Raw genomic sequence first — 24,103 nt, 5'->3', positions numbered from 1 at the left:
TAATTCAATAATCAATAGAATATCAAATCATCATTCTTCTCTGAGTCTAGATATTGTTCAAATAACACATTTGTCTAAGTACAGAAGCAGGAAAATGGTTTACAACAGCCACATTTTAACAGTTTAACATGTATAACTCGACTTCAATGTCATGGACAGGGATGCCTCTAAATAAAAAGCTGCCAAGAAGTCTAGTCCCCCATGTTACTAATTTGTATTCCTGAAATACCTTTAAAATATATGTTAAACAGCCAGGAAGCTTCTGAAGAAAACCAATTTTAAACAGTCGACCTTGCTGTTTCAAGATTCAACCACTTGTTTTTGAGGTAACATGCCAAGGAAGGGAAGTGTGGGGTTGGTAGAAGTAAGGGCACCCTGTTTTTTCCTAGTAGAATGTGGCAACCCTAAATCCATCACAATCACACCATCACAGTTATCTCAGATCTCTGAATATACCATTATCTAGTGAGCACTGGCCCCATTCCACCACTTTTCCCATATTCCCAAACACATAGCACTACGTGGATTGGCTAACATAAATTGCCCCCATGTTTGATGGACTGGCGTCAGATTCAGACCTTGATATTATCTTGGGTATAGTTGGGGATTTTATACCTGTTATGCTTTCTGGCAAAATTTCTTACAAAATTGTGTACTTGTCTCTGTTTAGAAAACATTACATATTCATTCAAAGTGATTTATTACATCCTTAAGGTCTATACAGGAAATAATCTAGAATACCTGGAATTAAAACAGGCGCCAGATTAGCACTGTGTTTTCTGAATGTTATTGCACTCAAAAATAATTATTATAGAAAAATTAAGGTAACGGTTTAGACTACAGTGTTCAAGTAATGGAAGTTATCTTCTTTAACAGCCACAGTTTTTGTTCACAGTGTTCCACAGAGAACAGGAGACAGAATAGAAAAGAACATCATCACAGATACAGGGTAAGATCAAAACCAGCAATATGACTGTGACACGGACACACTGATATTATAAACCTCTCTGCTGTTATTAACTACAGAGTGATTAGATCATAGGAAATATTTGGACCCCATGTCTCACCACATCTCCCTACTTCACCATCTCACAGGCACGACCCAGAATCTGCTGCTGTAAATAAATTCCAGAAAAAGTTCAAATTAAATCTGATGAAGAAGTTTGAGTGTTTGAATGGAGTGATAATAAACCTGGGAAACCAAACACTCCTGAATGAGATCTACACAGAGCTCTACATCACTGAGGGAGACAGTGGAGAAGTCAGTAAAGAACATGAGGTGAGGCAGATCGAGGCAGCATCCAGGAGAACAACAACAGAGGAAACACCAATCAAATGCAATGACATCTTTAAGCCCTTATCTGAACAAGACAAACCCATCAGAACTGTGCTGACAAAGGGAGTCGCTGGCATCGGAAAAACAGTCTCTGTGCAGAAGTTCATTCTGGACTGGGCTGAAGGGAAAGCAAATCAGGACATCCACCTCATATTTCCACTTCCTTTCAGATAGCTGAATCTGATGAAGGACCAGAAACTGACTCTGATGCAGTTCCTTCATGTCTGTTTTAATGAAACAAAAGAAACAGAAATGTCCAGTTTGGAAAAGGTTCTGTTCATTTTTGACGGATTGGACGAGTGTCGTTTTCCTCTAGATTTCCAGAACACAGTGAGAGTGTGTGATGTAACTGAATCAGCATCAGTGCATGTGCTGCTGATAAACCTGATCAAAGGGAATCTGCTTCCCTCTGCTCTCATCTGGATCACCTCTCGACCAGCAGCAGCTGATCATATCCCCTCTGAGTGTGTCCATCGAGTCACAGAGGTACGAGGGTTCAATGACCCACAGAAGGAGGAGTACTTCAGGAAGAGGATCAGTGATCAGAGCCTGGCCAATAACATCATCACACACCTGAAGTCATTAAGAAGCCTCTACATCATGTGCCACATCCCAGTCTTCTGCTGGATTTCAGCCACTGTTCTAGAGAGAATGTTGGGTGAAGCAGAGAGTGGAGAGATCCCCAAGACTCTGACTCAAATGTACACACACTTCCTCATCATTCAGACAAACATCATAGGAGAAAAGTACTCAAAGAAGCAGGAGAGTGATGAAGAAATGCTTCTTAAACTGGGACAACTGGCTTTTCAGCAGCTGAAGAAAGGGAACCTGATCTTCTATGAGGAAGACCTGAGAGAGTGTGGTATTGATGTGAGAGAAGCAGCAGTGTACTCAGGTGTGTGTACACAGATCTTCAGAGAAGAGTTTGTGCTTCACCAGAATAAAGTGTACTGCTTTGTTCATCTGAGCATTCAGGAGCACCTCGCAGCTCTGTATGTGCACCTGACATTCATGATGGAAAAGAGAAATGTTCTTGGACAGAATCAGTACTCTGCAAGGAGGATCTCAAATGTACATGAGAGTGCTGTAGATCAGGCCTTAAAAAGTCAGACTGGGCCTCTGGATCTTTTCCTTCGATTTCTTCTGGGTCTCTCACTGAAGTCCAATCAGAAACTCTTACAGGACTTAGTAACACAGACAGGAAGTAGCTCCCAGAGCATAGAGAAAACAGTTCAGTACATTAAGAAGAAGATCAGTGGATATCTTCCTACAGAGAAATCCATCAATCTGTTCCACTGTCTGAATGAACTGGGTGATAATTCTCTAGTGGAGGAAATCCAGCACTACCTGAAATCTGGAAAACAAAGTGAATTCTCTTCTTCACAGTGGTCTGCTCTGGTGTTTGTGTTACTGACATCAGCACAGGAGCTGGAAGAATTTGACCTGAATAAATATACCAGTACAGATACGATACCAGAAACTGTTCTTCTGAAGATGATGCCTGTGATTGCAGCCTCCAGAAAAGCAATGTAAGTAAAGCTGAATATAACTGTTCTACTGTTACAGTGTTAGAACGAGAGAAACTGAACACACTTTGACAAATACCTACTTTGGGATGTTTTGAATTTAAGGTGATACAGGGTGGAGTACTAATGCTAACAAATAGATATATAAATACGTTAAAGAATAAAAAAAATTATAAACAATTTAATTATACAGAAGAGCAGGTGAAATACATAAAATAAAATAAATAAATAATGAAATACATGTAAAATACATGTAGGTGAAATACATAATTGGGGAAATACAATCAAGCTGACTTGAGCTTTAAAATGTAACTATCACTTCTAAGAAGAAACCATTATTTGTCACATACAGTATACATTACAGCACATCTAAATTCCTATCTTCACATATCCCAGCTTGTTAGGAAGTTGGGGTCAGAGCACAGGGTCAGCCATGATACAGAGCCCCTGGAGCAGAGAGGGTTAAGGGTCTTGCTCAAGTGCCCTACAGTGGCAGCTGGCAGCTTGGTGCCAACACTGACAGTACCCCAAAATATTTCCTAATAGCACCTGAAAATGATTCTTATGGCACCTGCTTTCATAATAACTCCCAGAACACACCTGCACTAAACTCCATTTCCCAGCAACACAATGGACTACAAACTCCATCACATGTTCAGTCACATGACCCACTTCCCAGATCACATTCAGCTGATTACTAACTCAGCATTGAGAGTGCCCCTGTTACTAGTTAGACTAAGAGCCTAATTATTTTATGGCTATTTTTTCAGTTAATGATATTCAAGAAAACTCTTATCATTCAGTCATATATCTAAAAAGAACAACACATGACAAACATTTATTAAACAACAACAACAACATGCCATATCCTCCTCAGGGGAAGTCTGAGGTAAAAGTAACTAAGTGATTCACTCTGCTCTTTAGCCGCTCGGACATGATCATCACCTGCCGCCTGCTCCACAGTAAACTGTACAGTTTGAGTTGTATTCATTGTCAGGGATGGGACTGTATACCGTCTCACACCTGTACCTCCACAGACTCTTGTGTTTCATTGGGAATTTGTGTTGAAGACATTTTTTAAGAACCACATGACTGAGATTTCATAACCAGGGCAACAATGATGTTGAAAGGACGGGTGTTAGTTATGTATTATTTTATTTCCTTCAGTATCAGGTGTGATTCACTTGGAGTGAGAAGTTGGTCAGCTCTGGTCTCAGCACTCAGCTCAGAAACCTCCAATCTGAGAGAACTGCATCTGACTGTGAAAACACTGGATCTGTCTGGGAATGAACTAGGAGACTCAGGAATGAAGAGTCTCTGTGCTGGACTGGAGAATCCTCAATGTAAAGTGGAGACACTGAGGTAAGATCATCTCTCAGAGAGTCACAATAACTCACTAAAAGCAGCAGTTGTATACAGTGTTGTTTTTCACCTGGAATGTTCTGTAACAGTACAACATGCAGAACAAATAGATTAGTCAATAAGTGATATTGATTTCTCTCCAGAGTCACTCATGCATTAAAGAATTATTAAATGTACTTATAATTAGTTACATGTGCATTAAAAATAGAGATAAACAGAGATACCTTCTATTAAACCTGACTAATTACTTTTAAAGCCAGCAATACTTTTACAGCTCTAGTACATTTAATATCAATAATTCTAAATAACAACAGCAGTGGTAAAGCTGTCTGGCCCACCAAAAAAGCACACTTGTTGCTAGGGGTTACACCGGGGTCTTGTTAAAATTATTCACAAACCCCAGTTCTCACTCACTAGGAGCTGCTGCTTTAAGAAGCTGCATTGAGTGAAATTGCTCAGTAACTTTTCTGTGTGTTGTGTAACAGACTAGTTCAATAAAGAGTTTACCTTCTCTGAAAGTAAACCATGATAAAAGTCTGTTGATGAAGATTGTATCATTGTGTCTCTGTACAGGTTGAGTGGTTGTGGTGTCTCAGATGAAGGCTGTGCTGCTCTGACTTCAGCTCTGAGATCAAACCCCTCACACCTGAGAGAACTGTATCTGTCTGATAATAAAATAGGAGACTCAGGAGTGAAGAGTCTCTCTGCTGTACTGGAGAATCCTCTCTGTAAACTAGAGATACTGGGGTAAGATCATATTTTAAATCATTAATTATAAAACATGTTCTAATCTTTATCAAAGTCATAATAATAGACAAGCACATTCTGTATAAATAAAACAGTCAATATTGAATAAACTATTTACACATTCACAGTCTCATTTTAAAAAAGTACATGAACCAGTGAGCTAACAACTTCTCCAAAAGTTATTTAGAGTCTGACCCTGTTTTAGGTCTGATTACAGACAGTCTGATCTTATCAAGAAAGATCTGTTCACGTGAACGCTGATTAAAAAAGAGATTTTGTTGAGATGTATGAAGCGAGGAAAAGTTACTTAAAAACATTTCTAAAGATCTAGTGTGTTTTACTCAGTCCATGATGAGAGAAACTGTCTACAACCAGAGGAAAGTCAGTGCTGTTGTTCCTCTGACTGAGATCGAGAGAGTGAAGTGTGTCATTGTGTCTCTCTACAGGTTGCGTCGTTGTGGTGTCTCAGATGAAGGCTGTGCTGCTCTGACTTCAGCTCTGAGATCAAACCCCTCACACCTGAGAAAACTGAATCTGTTTGATAATAAAATAGGAGACTCAGGAAAGAAGCTGCTGTCTGCTCTTAAAGATGAACATTACAAACTGCTGGAACTGATGTGAGTCATGACCTTTTTAGATAAATGTTGGAAATAAAATAAAAGACTAATCATTTAACCTCATTATCATTATTCTGTTTGTCTTAAGTTCCAATAAATATCAGATTACCAGGTTAGGAAATAAAACCAATTTTACAAAATTTCACTATATTCTGTTTCATCAGGGTTTTTTTTTTTCCTAACAATTGGCTTTAATGCTGTTTTGTGTTCAGTAAAGTGTGTTGATTTAAAATTCATGTGAAGGTAGAAGACAGGGAGTCAGACAGAGTCTACAAAATATCACAGATGAGTGCATGAGAGTGGTTGTAAATGAACACCTGGTCTCCTTGTGACAGCCTGCTATCTCTGACTTCATACTGCTGCTTTTGTCTGAACAAGATGATCTCTGCTTTTCCCTGTTTCTGATAAGCTGTAAGAACTCCTCACTGGACTGCGATGCCCCTCCTGGTTGGCAGGGGCGCCTCTCTCCAGACTCATGCTGAACTCTGCTACTCATTAGGCCTGATTTGTTACAGCTGGGTTTTCCCCTATTTAAACAGCCTTGGACTAAGCCTCATTGTTCAATCTTAAGCCAGTGTTGCCTGCTGCAAGCTAAGTCTGTGTAGCTCATGGTTTGTTTGCCCCCCCCCCCCCCCCCCCCCCAAATATCTTTTTTCCTTTATTGTTGCTCTTTTCGTCAGTAAAGACTCTATTGTGGATCATCTATGCCTCCTTGCCTCTGCTGCTCTTTGATTCATTACTTGGGAAACAGCTCTGCCAGTGACTTTCTGTACATGAGAGACCTGGGTTTGATTACCACCTAAGACAGCCTTGTTACATAAGCAGCACACTTTCTTCTCAACTTTCATAAAAGCAAATTAAAAAGATTATATTTTATGCCACATATTTTTATTTAAGCAGTCACTTTACTCACTCTGTCACTTCTTCCAGCACCCTACCTCCACCCTGTGTCTTCTGTCATTCCTGTAACATTCATCTCGGCTTCTTCTTAAAGTCTGCACTTAAATATAAATGTTGAACAAGAGCTAAATGACACAGTAGTGTTCATTATTTAAAAATCTCCAAAGCGTGTGATTGGATAAGAGCAGTGATGTGATGGGTAAATATCTGCTCATTTTCCTGTTAGAACTTGTGGAAGTTCTCATTTGTTCTCGCTAAATGTTATAACACAGATGTTAGTAAGAATGAAGAAATGTAGAATGATTAATTATAAACAGGAGATGATGATGTTTCTCTTGGAGCAGAGATGATTACATGTTGATCATGAAGTACCACAGTCCAGTTTGTGGTTATTAATTCACGTTTTTCTTTTATATTCAGTGTGTGAAGATCATCAGCTAAAATGGACAGGAACAGTTTCAAGACATTGGTGGAATTCTCACCCAACAGGATTGGCATCTGAGGAAGCCACTAGGAGACTCACTACAGGTCATGTGTCCTTTGGTTAATTAGTGTAGCAGTGCTGTTATACTAAATATCAGCACTCTTGGAACTCTGCTTGTCCAATCAATTGAATGGACCAGAACTAACTGTTGCATGATATAGTTTTTCTGTTTTACCTGATTAATATTTGTCTAATATTGGAATGTTTTAATAGCTTTACACATGCATTGTTTAGCTGATTTGCTGGATACATAACTAAAATTATATTGTACTTAAGCATTTATAATGTCTTGCCTAATTGTATCAATGAAATACACTTTGAAGAAATAAAGTACATAAATACAATGTTATTTTTGTTGTTTAAAATTAACTTGAGTATTTAACAGGAATTTTGTAGCAAAATAATATTTCAACAATTTGTGACCAAAATTGTGAACAAAATATTGTTCCACTAATTGTTTTTGTAGAGAAAAGTGCTTTTTGTACTTAAATTTAAGTCAACATCATAACCCAGCCTTGCTGAGATAAAACAGTCCAGACTGAGTCGGTCCACATTGTACCCAGCGCTGGATTTCAGAATCGACCAAAACTGGGTTCTGTTTAACTCAGCAATTTTAGAGTGCACCTTTTTTAGGACACTGTTGTGTATCTTTTTATATGCTTCCCTCTCTCATCTTTTTAGGCAGGTCAGTAGTGGAATCTTTTTTCATGTGTACATTGTAGACTGTTTTTTTTATTGAGAGTGTACTTAAATAAAATGCCTTACCCATTCTAAACTTTTCACCTTTTACATTTAGTTATTAATTTTAGACACTCAGTGGTGACATAATCATATTTCCTATTCTGGTTTGGACAATACTCCATAGCACACTTCTCTCTTTCTCCCCATCAGCTGTTACTGTGAGGCAGTTTTTGGAACTACTGACAGATTTGTGCAGCACTTTCACTTTGGATGAACTGAAATATTATTTCCCTGATGCAGTATTTTGTGTTTTACACATTCCCATGAAGATGGATTGCATGTTCTCTTTCTAGTTAGTTAACATTACTCATTACTATTCAGCTGGTATCTTATGCACAGTTTGTTTCAGATCATGGCTGGGACAGATTATCCAATGGGCATTATGGGCACGGGCCCAGGGGCCAATGCGCACTTGGGGCCCAAGCAAGGGGAAGAAAAAATGCTTTTTCTTTTCTTTTCCTTTTTTTTTTACATTGCTGAAAATAGAGATTGCATGTTTTCTTTCTAGTTAGTGAACATTGCTCATTGCTAGTCAGCTGGTATCTTGTGTACAGCTTGTTTCAGGTTGGGGGTGAATATACAGCACAGCTTGTGTTATGCTGCATGTGTTACCTTATTTTATGTGCTGGCTAGGATAAAGCACCAGAATGTTTACTAATGTAAATTACAATTTTATTTCAGTAAAAGGGTAAAATGTCATTTATTTATGATAGCTGTATGTAATATTTGAGGCATGTGCAGATAATTATCCTTGACTTGTTTAGAAGTGATTTTTTTGAGAGGAAAAAAAAATATTTTGGAGAATGGTATCATCGATTCTGCCTCTAACTTTGACCTCGATAACCTAAACTTCCTTTGCACACATGAATTGGTTCTTATTGATGCATTAACAGAACAAATTTATGTTCCAGATGTTACACTAAATGCTCTTTGGCAGCTCCGCACATTGGTGTGAGAACAGATGGAAACTGAAAGATCACGTATTGAGTAGAAGTAGCTGCAGGAGTGATGGAACGCTGTAAGAAAGGTTGAAGTCATTTCTAGACATCCAACTGTCAATCCTGTTCATAGTTAACTTACTGGGTGTCAGTCAGAGGACAGTTTTCACAGAATGAATGAATTCTCTGTCACAGGTTTATTGTTGTTCAGTACAATAAGTGACAATGAGCTGTACACAGTAGTGTCCAAAATAAAGGCTGAGATGTCTTGCATCTTAAACATTTGATATGTTTTCGATGTTCTATTGTGAATAACATGTGTATATGAGATTTGCAATCATTGCATTCTATTTTTATTGACATTTATTTACATTTTAGACAGCATCCCAACTACGAATTGGGCTTGAATTAGACAGGGGCAGTTTTACTGTAATACTATCAACTGCATTGTTGTAGTGTTACTGAATTTCCTTGAATGACTTAAGGTCTTTGTATTAGGCAGTGGAAAGTGATAATTTCATACATTAATGAAAAAGGGATACCTCAGTCTCAAGCTCCTTGTTGGGATCAGTCTTTTCAGTATCCCAATAAAAAAAGTTTGTACAGGCCCACTTTGGAAAATAGTACATGCACACCTTTCCCTGCCCAAGCCTCCTGCACATCTGAAAAAAATACAGTAGGCTGTATTATACTATACAACATTATTAACATCAATATTATAGTACAAGATTTTGTTCATTTTGTACAAATTACTATTTTAAAAAAAATCTATCATACTACCTAATTTATCAACTGAAGTGTGTGCATGTGTTGGAGCTAGTGAGGTGGCTGCTGAGACAGGGCCTATTGAGGCTGGTGCTGCTGGTGAGGCTGGTGCTGTTGAAGATGTAGGGAATGCTAATGCTTGGACTGCTGCTGTTGTGTCCACTGACGTTTTTGAAAACAGTACCATCTTCTCTCAGCAGATTTTTCACTTTTCCACTATAGTGCCATCACAGTGAAAGGGCCAAGGAAGTTTGCCTCAGTTTGCCACCTTTTCTCTCTTGGTTTCTTATATTCTGTCTCCACACCTGGTTGCCTACATTTTAAGGTAAGTTTAGGAGCATGGTGCTTCATTTACCTTCCTGTACTCTCCTGCTGCTTGATGACATTGCCAATGAGCAATATCCTTAATTTGATTAAGGCACTTTATGTCCTTTCAGCCACAACAACCTCAACACTGTTTACGTGTGAACATGTTTTTACATTCTTTCATTCCATGTTTTCAACACTGTATCGATAGACCTAAAATTATATTTAGACATGAGTTTACTAACCATGAAGTGTTCTGGCATGTCTGTTGGGTACCGAGCCTCTCACCAAAACCTCACAAAGAATGGGGAGAACTGAGTTGTTATTTGTTTTTTGGTCCACAACCTAAACATGACCGCAGCGAAGTACTCGTCCCAATTTTCATTTTTTTGCTACCAGCTTGCTGAGAGCTATCACATAATAGAGGCTGAGACGGAAGCAAGTGCAGGTATGGCAGTTTAATCAAACAACAAGAAGTGCAAAGGGTCAGGCAGAAATCAAAGTACAAGGCAGGCTAGGGTCAAATGATCAGGCAAATAGGCTAAACTAGGCAACGCAGAGAATCAAGGTCAACAGAGTAAACAAAGTCAATAACCAGAACTGCAAACACAATATAAGCCTTGGAAATATGACCGAGACTAAGCAACTGCGCATAAGACTTCACAAAGACATTGGTTGAAAATGGTCTCTTTATACTGTGCCGTGAGAGTGTGAGATTGGATGCAGGTGTGCATGATTTGAATGAATGTGAGTGTTCTGGGAATTGCAGTCCATGGTGGCCATGTTTGTAGGCCGCAGTGCGGGATGGGAAATGTAGTCACTGGTTTGCTGTGATATGACAAGAGCTCTAAAAAAATATTCATTTTAACTGACAATAGGCATCTCCCAAAAAGATATATTTATGGTCCCACTTGCATTTGCTGCTGTAAATTGAAGATCATTTGGTACATCTGACAATAATGTAAATTAAGTATATAATGAATTCATGTTAAATCAACCATTTGCCTCATCTTTGTATGGTACTGTTCATCCTCTCTACCAGTCCATTGGTTTGAGGAAGGTAAGGTGAACAATGGCTCCTTTTAATTTCTAACTTGGCACATACATTCTTGTTTATCTGCCATTTATAAGTATAAATAGCATTCAACAACTATTTGCACTTATTGTAAAGAACTGCTACTTTCATATAGTGTTAATAGAATATATCTCTATCTCTATCTGAATTCTTAATCCAGGCCTGCCCGCAACACACTGTAAAAATGACGGCACACAGCTGGAAGTCTTGATGCCAGTATTTTATTGTAAAGAGTGTACATGTAAGTAAAGAGTGTACCTTGTAGCTGGTGCATATTTTCCTGCAAATAAAAATTATTTAAACGTCAGTAATAATTTAAATTAATAAACAATGAATTCTCTGGATTTTAAATGGCATCATTTACTAAAAAGGTGTAGCTGATTGTTTTGGTTGTGAATAACAATAATTAACATGTTCTAACCAAAAAAAGTGTCCGTAGTGTATGAATGGGTGTGATTGTGTCCTGCGATGGATTGGCACCCCATCTAGGTTCCCAGTAAGGATAATCAGTACAGAAAATGGATGAATGTATGGATATTTTATCCTTTTTGAGCTACTAAAGCTACTGAAGACAGAAATGTGAATATGTGAAAGTGAAACTAACTTTACCGCAGTCTCTTTCCTATGTAAGTGCACTACAGAGAGGATAAATTACTGCTAGTATGTTGTACTGTATGTGATTAAATGCATTAGAGAATCATGAAAACATAATACTAATGAATTCTCAGCAAAAAGATCCGGCTCAAAGAGTCGACTCATTCCCGAACAACTCATCACCTGTAATGAATCCTCCTTCCTAAAGTGAAAGTGTTTCTCCCTCAGACTCGACTACATTTTGTGGAGCGGTTGGAGAAGTTAAAACAAATCTTTAAGTCAGAAACGATGTTATTAATATCACACAACAAGGACTGTTGACTGAGGGTGAGTGCTTTATTGTTGTTGTTTTTTTTGTATAAACGACTATATAAGAAGAATGATGATATATTGTAAATAAAACTCGTTTAAAGTCAGCTGTAGGAAATCTGCAGCGCGTGAGGTTCAGGTGTGACCTTACCTGTAAAACAGGTTTTTTTTAATGGCGTATGTACTATACAGACTTTTCAACTTCCTCTCTTCAATTTCTCATGAATGAAACATTCAGGAATGTTTGGGGAATATAGATTTATCAGTGTGGAACAAACATCATGTGTTTTTAAAATATATTTGGTCACATTTAGCGGTCTGGAAGCAGAAGTCATGGTGTGTTTAAAGGCTGTAAACAGGTGTTGTGTGGAGTGAAATCAGAGTCAGCAGAACCTGAACCTCAATTTGTAATGCTTGGGGGAAAACTTCTTGCACTACTCCCTACAAACATGGTCTGCAATAATCACGCAATAATCACGCACACCTGCATCCAATCTCACACACTCAGTCCACAGTAAGAGACCGTTTTCAAACTATGTCTTTGTGAAGTCTTATCGCTCAGTTACTTAGTCTCTATTATATATGCTTTCTGCAAATTCTTACTGTCAAAAACTAAAGCAGTTTTAAATTCAGTGACATGGGGGGAAAAACAAAGACTTAGACTGAGCGATTCAGAGAAAATATCCGGGGTAGTAAAGGAGCCAGGCTCTAATAGAACTCAATTCTGGCCAATCACAACACACCTGTGAACTCCTGGAGGCGGAGCTTCATTCATTATTCATATTTTATTTATCAGTTCCCCTGAAGTATCAGTTAGAAGCTCTGGGGATAAATAGGTATTTTTCTGTGCTCTTCAAATTAAATGGTTTCAAAGTTGTTTAAAGCACCTTTTCTACATTCAGACACTCAGTTGTGATGCACAATAGTATTTTAAGAAAGATATCTTTAGTTTTGTGACTAGTACAGAGTGGATGGGAGAGTTTTATCATCTACAGCAGTTTCTTTGGGATGGGGAAAATTCTCTCAAGTGAATACAACAATGTATTGTGTAAAATCCATTTTATAAACCCAGGGATGTGATTTATAGTATAGTATATTTGCACATTATATTATTTTTGACATTTAAAACATACTATTTGTAAATATTGTTATATTACATGTTATTTAATCTGATTCCAAAGGATGTGTTTTTATATAATGCTGAGTTCATGGTAAAAGTTCTGAGGATAGTGGTTTGTGTATGTGTCTGTCTGTGTGTGCGTGTGCGTGTGTGTGAGAGAGAGGCAGACATACAGAGACAGAGAATTCTTTCTATGCTGTGTATTTGCCACTCTCATTTTATATACAGAAAGAGAAAGAATAAATCCTATATGTCAGAGAGTTTCTGGGAGAGGCAAACCTAGATTATGTGGGTGCCCAGGCACAATAAATGCATGGGGCCCTTCTGACAGATTTGGTTGTTATTATGTCTTTAAGTTACCCAGAGATATTGTTGTTACATTTTACTGCTGTTGAGGAATTGTAGTAGATGTGTGTTTCGAAGACTTTATTCAAAACAATCGTAAGAACATAGAAAAACTTGTTGAGATGGTTGTTCCCCTGGTTTTAACGAACATATTAACTAACGTAAAGTAGTGATTTCACGTGAGCAAGAGACACAGTACCAGTACTTGCCAAGTGGTGGCGGTGTTGTACGCATTATTCATGGTACCTATTGCATTTCAGCCCATATTACGAACTGCTAACACTGCTCAAAACATGCTAACCCTAGCAAAGTACTACCAGTAATTCGTCTCATAATAAGGTGAAATGAAAATGAACTTGATGCAGGTTTGTTTGTCTTTAATTATCCTTAATTCATTCGTCATTATCTCCATCCCTTACCACTGTCCTGTTTCCTCTTTTCCTCAAGTGTGTTCCCTTGAGCTTCTGACTGCCAGACATGTTCATTTTTCAGATTCATTTTTCGAGAATTGAAGCTTGTGTGATTTGAGTGTGGAGGGGTGGTGCAGGAGCATAAATGAATCTTCAAATGTGATTGGGATTTCAACCTTAAAGGGGATTGCTGAAATGTTGCTGCACATTATTTTAAGATGAAAATTATTTAAATGATCAGCCCTCGGGGACCCTCACAGGATGGGGTCCCCCATACAGTTGCCTACGCTGGTTTCTGGTCTTCTACTTCCTGTTCTTCACTGATAACACAACGCAGGTGTCATGTATCAGGGAACTAACTCTGGACCAAGGTTATTATAGTTTTGCATTTTTCATTAGTTTTTATTTTGTTTTAACTTTGTTTTCAAATTAAGTTTAGTTTTAATTAGTCTTTAAAGCGGGTTTGCTAGTTTAGTTTAGTTTCCATATTTTGAAAATGCTTAGTTTTAGTTTAGTTTTTATTAGTTTTAGTGTTTTAGTCTTTTGTAATATGGGTTATTTGTCAAGGCCAGAAAAAGTATTGTGTATTAAAAGATCAACAAAAACATCATACAATTTTAGAAATATCTATTCAACAATAACACGAGTAGGCTACATAAAATGTACATATGGGCACAAATAAGCTGACACACCCATGAAAGATGCTGTTAATCCTCTCTTCCTCTCTTCCTCGTATCCTTAATGATCTCTTTTCATTTCTGCTTTGCCGTATCCATCTTAGCCCCAATAAGGCTGTTGACTCTTGCAGCTCCAGGTGTTTTGAACTTTGGTTCGAGTAAAGTGGAGAACGTTTTGAAGGCAATCAACTCACACAGTTGTGTAGACATCCCAGTATCAATAAACATATGAACCAACGCTTCCTCCCGCTTGTGGTGTTCCTGTGTATTTACTAACCAGCAGCTACAGGTTCTCCGGTGAAAGCTCTGCTGTAGTGTTCTCGGTCCTACGGTTGTCTCCGTCATGCTGCCTAGCCCTGTACCGGGGTTATCTTCTGTTTCGGGGGAGGGGGGCGTGGCGTTCTCCTTTACCTTATTAAGGTAAACTAGGCTAGCCTCCTTGTGCGCGCTTCTCAAATGTACTTTCAAATTCGTGGGATTTTTCCCTTTAATAAATTGTCCACGTATTTCACCACCTTCCACTGCAAGGCACTTGCTTTTATCTGACACACAGTCATATTCAAAGTAATCCCAAATAGGACTCTGCCACTTTCTTCCGACTTTCGGTACCGCCATGATGCCAGGTGAGGAGCATGGACTATGCTGTGTTCAATTTGACATTGATTTTCATAATTTCCGGGTTCCCAGTCAGAAATGTCAACTCTGAAAGATATTTGCTCTATGAAAGACACTGACAAAGATGAAAACTAAGGACATTTACTCTATAATTGTATTTTATTTTAGTTACTTTTGCAAACAGACAATACAGTTTTAGTTAGTTATCGTTTTTTGGTAATGCCTCGTTTTTATTTTGATTTCAGTTAACAACAATGTTTTCTCACACCTAGTTTTCATGATTTCGTTCGTTTTCGTTTATGATTATAACCTTGATCAGGAGGTGAGGTGAACTAACAGACTGCATAGCCTGAAGACCCAGATAAACTATTAATTAATCATTTCTGTTTCTCATAAATCGCCTTGGCTGCATTAGCCTGTAGATTATTTTTTTATTCCAAATGTGATCAACGTTTGCATAAGTACTAGATGTGTTAGTACTTGAAGTACTAGAATTTAACCCTCATCCTACCGACTGGGGTACCTGCAGACCAGAGATGTGCAGAGTTCCTCAGGAGCAGGGGCTCAAATGTAAAAAAGGGCTTTATCACTAAAGGGCTAATTTGACTACTTTATTATTTTAAACTACTTTACTACTTTAACTACATATTCTTATCTCCTGGGTTGACATTGTAAACAGACTGTGTGTGGTCACAATAATGAATATGAGAATTAAACTACTAATATAATCTAATGATATATTGTATTTTTACATTTATAGAAATAATTGCAACAAAACAGCAACTTTTAGAGAGATTAATCCAAAGAATCTTTAAAAGAAAATGTAAAAATTATGAAAAAAACTACAGTATTTCCATCCACAAATATAGTGACACACCCACTGTATGTCACTTACTGTATAGTCAGTAAAACAATTAAATTTACATTTGGCAGCAGCTCTCTGATTTCCATTAAACTATAGCACTGCTTGCTGATCTGGATTTTTGGTTTCAAAGCTTGTTATTCTTCCCTTCTAAATTTCATTTTAAAAAGATAAATTGAGATTTTACTGATCTTATCACAAATTTTTCATATTAGGCTACAGGGCTAAATTTGCCATATTACCATATATTCATGACCTTGAAAAGTGGGTTCATTTTTATTCTGTGCTGCGACTCTGCAGCTCATGCTGAATGGAGCAGGTGCGTTCAGTTTGTAGTGTCCAGTGAATATTCTCCAACTGAAATAAATAGTTTTTATTTATATAAAAAAGCACAATGACAGTGGGGGCGGTGCCGTGGGGGACAAGGGTAATCTGTGTATGGCCGAACAGAACACCGTGTAACACAGACTATCACTATTTGTGATCACATATGATGCCTTTTTGCAACTATCTGTCTCATATTAGCTCACCTTTTTTCACCCATGTTGATAAGGAAGCTGCCTTCTTCAGTTTTTGTTTAATTTTCTGCCGTCTCTGTCTGTTTGGCATCGTGCCTTTACTGACTATTTAACATACACATAATATAAGAAGGTAAATTTAACAAACTTGAGTAGCTAATACGTACCAACACATTCCCTCTCAATCAATCTGAAAACTACCGGCGATAAGAATATAAAATGCTGCTAATATTATGAAAAGGTTATCAGAAGAGTTAGTGGTTTCAGCAAACCTGTCTGTCTGTTGAAGCGAGACGCATCACGATTGATTGACAATGAGACTATCTGTCTGCAGACTCGAGTCGGACAAATAAATAGAAACATTCTCAGACTCTCTTGTGATTAATTTGCTACTGTTTTGTGCACACTCTCATGTTAATTTGAATTCAAATGCTTTTTAAATAATATAATTGTTAATTAATTAATATTGAGAGTAGCCCCCAGAACTCCTTGCGCACCTGCCGCAGACCCAGTTCTTTTTAAGACCGCAGATTTCTTTTTAAATACTGATGGTAATATTAGTCTACCTGCAGTCCTGCACAAAAAAGAGCTTGACATTAAAAATAAACTTTGTTTACTCTAAATTTTATTGCATGTTATTGTTGCTGTAACATGTTATTGTACTGATATGTCTCCTTACAGTGACATGTTTGTTAGTTTAGTTCTATTACAGTCCCTTTGCAACAATGTGTACAAAATATACAGTATCTCACAAAAGTGAGTACACCCCTCACATTGTTTAGAAACCCAGTTGTTGAATGTGTCTAATTGATTTTTTTATTGCCACAAAGTGAAGCTGCTTTAGACAAAAACAAGGTTCTTAATTTACTGCCATAGTGTGAAGCTGCTTTAGACAAACACAAGGTTCTTAATTTACTGTCATAGAGTGAAGCTGCTTTAGACAAACACAAAGCACTTAATACCACTTGTTAGAAAGTGTTTCATAGTTTTAGATTATGCCTGCTGTTCAGAGGTACGGATTGACACAGAAAACAATTAGGCCTACTGTTTAATAAGACACAGAATTCTTCTAACTCCATACACAATTATAACTCGATCAACAATAATCGTGCAGCCCTACACAAGAGGTGAAATAATCATTTCTGTTTCCGGGAACAGACGTGACAAATGTGATGTGACAAAATAAAAAATGATTCGGATGAAGTGAGGTGAACTAACAGACTGAAGACCCAGATAAACTATTAATTAATAATTTATTTTTTTCATAATTCGGCCTTGGCTGCATTAGCCTATAGATTAATTTTTATTTCAAATGTGCTCAACGTTTGCGTAAGTACTAGATGTGTTGGGGAATTTACATGTAACGTTAATGATATTCCGCTGAAATGAACAAAATGACTCGGAAAAAGATTCATTCATTTTGCTGAACGAGATTCAAACATCCGAGTCGTTAAAATGATCCAAACTTCCTATCACTAATACTCAGAAAAAGTAAGGGAGCCAGTCTCTAATAGAACTCAGTCCTGGCCAATCACAACACAGCTGTGAGCTCATGGAGGCAGAGCTTCATTTATTAGTCATATTTGTGGTGAAGCATCAGTTAGAAGCTCTGTGCTCTTAGAATTAAATGGTTTCAAAGTTGTTTAAAGCACCTTTTCTACATTCAGAGACTCAGTTGTGATGCACAATAGTGTTTTAAGAAAGATATCTTTAGTTTTGTGACTAGTACAGAGTGGATGGGAGAGTTTTATCATGTACAGCAGTTTCTTTATGGTGGGGAAAATTCTCTCAAGTGAATACAACAATGTATTGTGTAAAATCCCATTTTATAAACCCAAGGATGTGATTTAAAGTATAGTATATTTACACATTATATTATTTTTGACATTTAAAACATAGTATTTGTATAAACACTATTATATTACACGTTATATAATCTGATTCCAAAGGATGTGTTTTTATATAATGCTGAGTTAGTGATAAGTTCTGAGGATAGCGTTTGTGTGAGAGAGAGACAGAGAACTCATTCTGTGCTGTGTATCTGACACTCTCAAATATACAGAAAGAGAGAGAATATACAGAAAGAGAGAGAGTAAATCCCATATGGCAGAGTGTTTACGGTCTTCTAGGAAAGAAGGGTCTTGGAGTGTAGGAGGTGCAGTTAAGCCAACTCTCACATGTCCACTACATCAGCAGGAGTTTTACATTAGGAGAGGATTTATTGACAATTTCACACATAATCAAGATAACGTTTATCTTTTATTTTAAAACAGATACTTCTGATCCTTGATTCTGATTGGCTGGGCTGTGTTCAAAGCCATTGTAAATTACTCTAAAAACACACACCTGTGACCTCATTACTTTAATACATTAATTAATAATACCAGTTTCTGGAGAGAGAAAAAACAACATAAAAAAAAGTTTATTATCCAACAGCCGTGTTTTCTTTTAAATATACATTACAGTTTGGCAGCACGGTAACATACAGTAATAAACCAGCCTACAATGCTAATTGTTTTCTTTTTACTAACTCACTTTACCCATTCATATGATGAATCTCTTCCTTTTTCGATAAAGCCAGGTGATATCAAGCTGAAAGGTGCATTACCGCCACCTACAGGACTGTAGTATACCAGAGTTTAAAGAGCATGAGGTTTAAACCTGCCTAATTTTGTTTTTAAGGTCTCATACAATAGACTTATCTGCATCCAAGGTCAAAAAACACTTTAATTTGCTCATAATTTAAATTTCAGCATTACCTTTTTTCCCAGCTAACAGCTGTGCACTGGCTGTACACATATACAACACAAAACCATGCATTTGGAACATATATACATATATATACATAAATAATTAATTATAATTACAGGTTGTGATGCAGAAGCACAAGATGATCCAAATAAAGTGGGTACGGCCCGAAATTTAATAAATAATCATTTAGCAAATCCCACATCGACTTCAGCTAGATTTGAGAAGCAGTCGTCAGTGAAATGATTTGAACACAATGAAAGTCACTGGTATCGTTTTAAAATGAATTCTAACCACTGACGCTGTACATCATCATCCTTTGGGAGTCCATGCAAAGTGGTCTTGCTTTTGTAGCACAGAAAACATCTTCTAGACATGAACCTCACTCTTTCAGGACGCAACCTCAACTGTAGTGTTTTTCGGGTGGGTCAAAGCTGTTTGTGAGCAGCCAGTGAAGACCAGAGGTGGGTTTTTTTGTTACCAAATTACGTAGGTTAGTACAGTAAGTAAATCTAGAATTACTAATGACTCGTTTCAGGTGTTCAGAATCGGTTCTTTCTTTTGAGAGTCAATATTTCCATTTGCAAAATTTTCAAACTTTGCAAACTTTTTTTACATTCTCAAACAGCTCTATAACACGCTACATGAAATGTAATATTTGAAAACCATAATAGGTGTGCTTTAAAGTGTTTATAATTACAGTAGCTGTGTCCGAAATTGCTCACTCGTAAATTTGTATATGCAAAAGTAAAGCCATACTACTCATCCGTTGTGCTTAATACGCGCTTCTGTTGCTACGTTAAACAGGAAACTCCTCCAGGCAGTAGATCAGTCCATCCAAGATTTTGCCGTCGCAGAGATTAATGCTAAATCAAAGAAACCTCGCAATCATCAGAGGAGCTTGCAATTTTTTCCTAAATTACCCCAGATTTTCTGTAGTTCTGGGCCAAGATGAGTCATATGACATCATCACATTGCTCATTCAGACAAAACCCACTTTGATTCACATGCATCCAACATGGGTAGAGCTAAAAAGGTCTAATTCACCAACAAACATCACTGTGAAATTTTGTAGAATTACAATTTCGATTCCAATTCAAGTAGTTTTCTGCAAAAACGCACAAAACTTCGCAAAATGCACCGCAAATTTTGAAAAACCCGCAGCAAAATCTTTTTGGCTGCAACAGTCACAAAAAATATTCCGCAAAATCCTGTACGGACTGGTAGATGTCCATCACTCCAAACCTAAAGGGTGAATTTGAAAAACAATGAAATTCTGTTGTATGTGATCCAGTAAGTAAGAATTACCATAAAACTATTTTCTGCACAAGTTTTTCATTGTTCACCGTTAAAAGGATTAAGTGCACAATTTATTTTTTTGTGAATAACATTTTCCCCCATAAACAATAAAACAAATAGCAACACAAACACAACCCCCCCCCCCCCCCCAAATAAAAAGGTGTGTGCGTGTCGTCTAAAACATGACGCGTACTAAACACGCAATTAATTATCCAGATACAAAACAAAGCTAACAACAACTGTCCAATTCTGAATTTTACATGATTTGGCCTTAGAAAACTTGGATGTAGCCCGTTCCAGGATGAGCACTTCCAAAAAATAAGAACGGCAGCTTGATAAGAGAAATATGATCAAACCAACCTTTCAAAATTGACTTCTTTGCTTCTGTCGATAAGCACATGATTTCTCAAATAGTCTTTGCAAAGTCTTGCCAATGTTAACATGCATTTAAGTTCAGAGAATCAATTCTATGATGGGTATTCTGTGTTAGAGACCCTGTCCTCTTTGTTAGATTACTCTTTTTGTCACGATTGGAGGAGGAGATGGATGGAAGCGCATATTATAAGTTTTAATAAAGGTTAAAACAAAGCACAAAGAGACACTATGACCATGTGGTGAGACACTAAGAATAAACAAAAATCAAAGACCATAAACACAGCAAAGTAATACAAATGTAAGACAAGGTGTGCAGTGCAAACTGTGGCTATATACACACAGGTGCTCGTTAACATGACATGATGCAGGTGATCAGGTCACCGTGATGTAGTGAGGTGCAGTGGATGCTGGGAACTGTAGTTCAGAGTTCCTTCTCTGATATTACATGACAGAACACCACCCCCCCCCGCAAAAGGCATTACTCCCGGAGCGGCAGAAAACATTCCCTCCCCCGGTGGTCCTGCCCAAAATGTCTTCAGTCGAGCGCGGAGGCGGGGCGATGTCCTCAGCCGAGTCTGGAATAATGACATCCGAGGCGGATCAGGGAAGAAAAGCGGAGCTCTTGGCCGCACCGGGAGGCAGACCAACATCTTCAGCTGAACACGAAGAGCTTAACAAAATGGGAAGTGGCTATAAGAAAATAGCACAAGCATTGAAAATGCCCATTTCCATCATCACGGCGCTAATTAAGAAGCTCCAGTCAACTGGAAATGTTATGAATCAACCTGGAAGAAGACGTGTGTCTATATCCTCTCAACGCACTGTAAAGAGGGCGGTTCGAGTGGCCAAAAAATCTCCAAGGATCACAGCTGGAGAACTGTAGAAGTTAGTTGTGTCTTGGGGTCAGAAAGTCTCCAAAACTACAATCTGAAGTCACAAAAAAGCCTCTACTCTCATCCAAAAACAAACTCAAGCATCTTCAGTTTGCCAGACACTTCTGGAACTTCAAATGGGATCGGGTTCTATGGTCAGATGAGACCAAAATAGAGCTTTTTGGTAATAAACACCAGAGGTGGTTTTGGTGCACACAGAGAGGTAGCCATATGGAAAAGTACCTCATGCCCACGGTTAAATATGGTGGTGGATCTTGAATGTTTTGGGGCTGTTTTTCTGCCAGAGGACCTGGACATTTTGTTAGGATACATGACATCATGGACTCTATCAAATATCAACAGATATTAAATGAAAACCTGATGGCCTCTGCCAGAAAGCTTAAAATGGGCCGTGGTTGGATCTTCCAGCAGGACAATGATCCAAAACATACATCAAAATCAACACAAAAATGGTTTACTGACCACAAAATCAAGGTCCTGCCATGACCATCCCAGTCCCCTGACCTGAACCCCATAGAAAACCTGTGGGGTGAACTGAAGAGGAGAGTCCACCAGCATGGACCTCGAAATTTAAAGGATCTGGAGAGATTCTGTATGGAGGAACAGTCTCAGATCCCTTTCCATGTATTCTCCAAACTCATCAGGCATTATAGGAGAAGACTCAGAGCTGATATCTTGGCAAAGGGAGGCAGCACAAAGTATTGACTAAAAGCATGCACATACAGTACGTACACACTGTCTGTACCGTAATATAACCAGACAGTTCAGATATATGAATGGGGAGCTTATGATTTTAATGCACCTGTCAAAAAAGTTTTTAGGCTCACCAGTATTAAAAATGTTACAAAAAGTGAAAACTGTTGTGAAGTTTATCTGCATATCTGTTTGTGTGTTTTCTAGAAGTGTGCTCCATTCCAGCAGAAGAGATCAGACTCTTCAGGACTCAGCTGTGTGTTTGTGCAAACTTTAATAATTTTCAAAGATGGAGACTCCTGATCTGGACACAGATAATGTTTCCCCACACTCAAAAACCAGGTAACCTACCATGTCATTGTATTCTAGTCATTAAATATTCATATTTATACCATGATCTGTCTGAATACTGGATTCTGATTGCCTGGAAGGTGTGCATTCAAACTGTTGAATTAGGGGTGGGTGATGTGATGATTTTGTCCACAATCTACTTTTCAAGTGAATTGATTGTGACCTCTTACATCCTCATAATAATGTTAAAATGTAACAGAATGATTGGCTACTAGATGGCTGTGCTGATTGCCTAAATTATATCATGTGTCTCTATCATGCGCCTTTCATGCGAGGCGTATTTTAAAAACAGTTCAACATGAGCTAGCTAGGTACTACAACCCCACTCATCCCGAAACATAAACAGTTAGCACTGACCAATGCATTAAAGCAGTCGAAAAATATGATTAACGCAGCAAATGATGGAAAGAGATGTCTGAGGTGTCCCATTCTATCTAACCAAGAATATGGTGCATCTGTCTGCGTTTGATTACCTGACCAGCATTATATTGGTGGATCAATTATTTATTTATATGGATTTTTTTCACGTATGAGTTTTTGGCGATTACAGTATCCCTGTAACACCAGGGGACTATGCAACATTTTTTGATGAAATATCTCTTGAAATGTGTATGCTGTGTAAACGTCAGATTCATCAATGGTCCCTGCCTAAAATAATTTATTTAGTAAGTTATAAGTACTATTTAATAGTACTTATGTTGGTAATATCTTTTTCTCCTTTCACTCCCATAACAGATCCATAAGAGTTTTATTTCAAAGAGATAGTATATGTTTACCTTATCTATATTCATATTGAAATTGTTACAGACAACATTGTGTGGAAGTTAAGGAAGTATCATTCAGGCTTATACACAGGATCAATCCAGTGAAACATTATTTTGTATAACTTTTTATATATATATATATATATATATATATATATATATATATATATATATATATATATATATATATATAATATGTTATAAGCAGGAAAATCCAGAGCTAGGAGTGTATTACACGATTTTATGCACTCCGCTTCGTGTCAGGTGGTTCTTTGCCTCCACGGCATGCATTAAAATGATGTAATGCACACCTAGCTGTGGATTATACCTTACCTAAATCATTTACTGAATACATATGAAAGGAATAACTTAAGCAATGTTTTACTGTTAATGAAAAGCTAACAGTCACCACTTAGTATGAAATAATGTTTGATTCAGTTCATTGTAAGTAAAATTAAGTTCTCATTAAATGAACAAGTTAGTTAAGAACTGTAAAGAGTGTATATAAATGACTAAAGGACTGTCTATAATGTTGTGCAGTAAACTCCAGGGAAAGAGATCAGAATCACCAGCACCCAGCTGTATCTCCATGAAGAGTGATCAGTCTATGGATTTTCCTCAGGTGTTTAAAGATGGAGACTCCTCACCTCTACACAGGTAACATCTCCTCACTGTTAATGTCACTGCTAAAGTCACAGTTAAAGGGAAATTGCAATAAAAAATTAAAATAATA

General features: G+C 37.6%; 1 protein-coding gene and 1 pseudogene across 2 annotated transcripts in view; both read left to right on the top strand.

Moving 5' to 3' along the window:
* The window catches only part of LOC128623011 (NLR family CARD domain-containing protein 3-like), a 105,770-nt gene that overhangs the window by 3,172 nt on the left and 78,495 nt on the right, over window positions 1–24,103 (top strand). The window contains exon 1 of one of the 2 annotated variants that reach the window (XM_053649850.1): window positions 10,177–11,718. The exons of the other annotated variant lie outside the window; for it this stretch is intronic. The gene's annotated coding sequence lies outside the window, so the exon portion shown is untranslated. Of the gene's footprint in view, window positions 1–10,176; window positions 11,719–24,103 lie in introns of those variants that run through there. 2 annotated transcript variants of the gene reach the window in all.
* On the top strand, window positions 748–5,031 carry LOC128623012 (NLR family CARD domain-containing protein 3-like; annotated as a pseudogene).

This window comes from Ictalurus furcatus, chromosome 19, assembly GCF_023375685.1.
Source record: "Ictalurus furcatus strain D&B chromosome 19, Billie_1.0, whole genome shotgun sequence".
NCBI classification, from domain to species: domain Eukaryota; kingdom Metazoa; phylum Chordata; class Actinopteri; order Siluriformes; family Ictaluridae; genus Ictalurus; species Ictalurus furcatus.
Note: the sequence above shows the minus strand (reverse complement) of the source record. Positions and strands in the feature narration are given on the sequence as shown.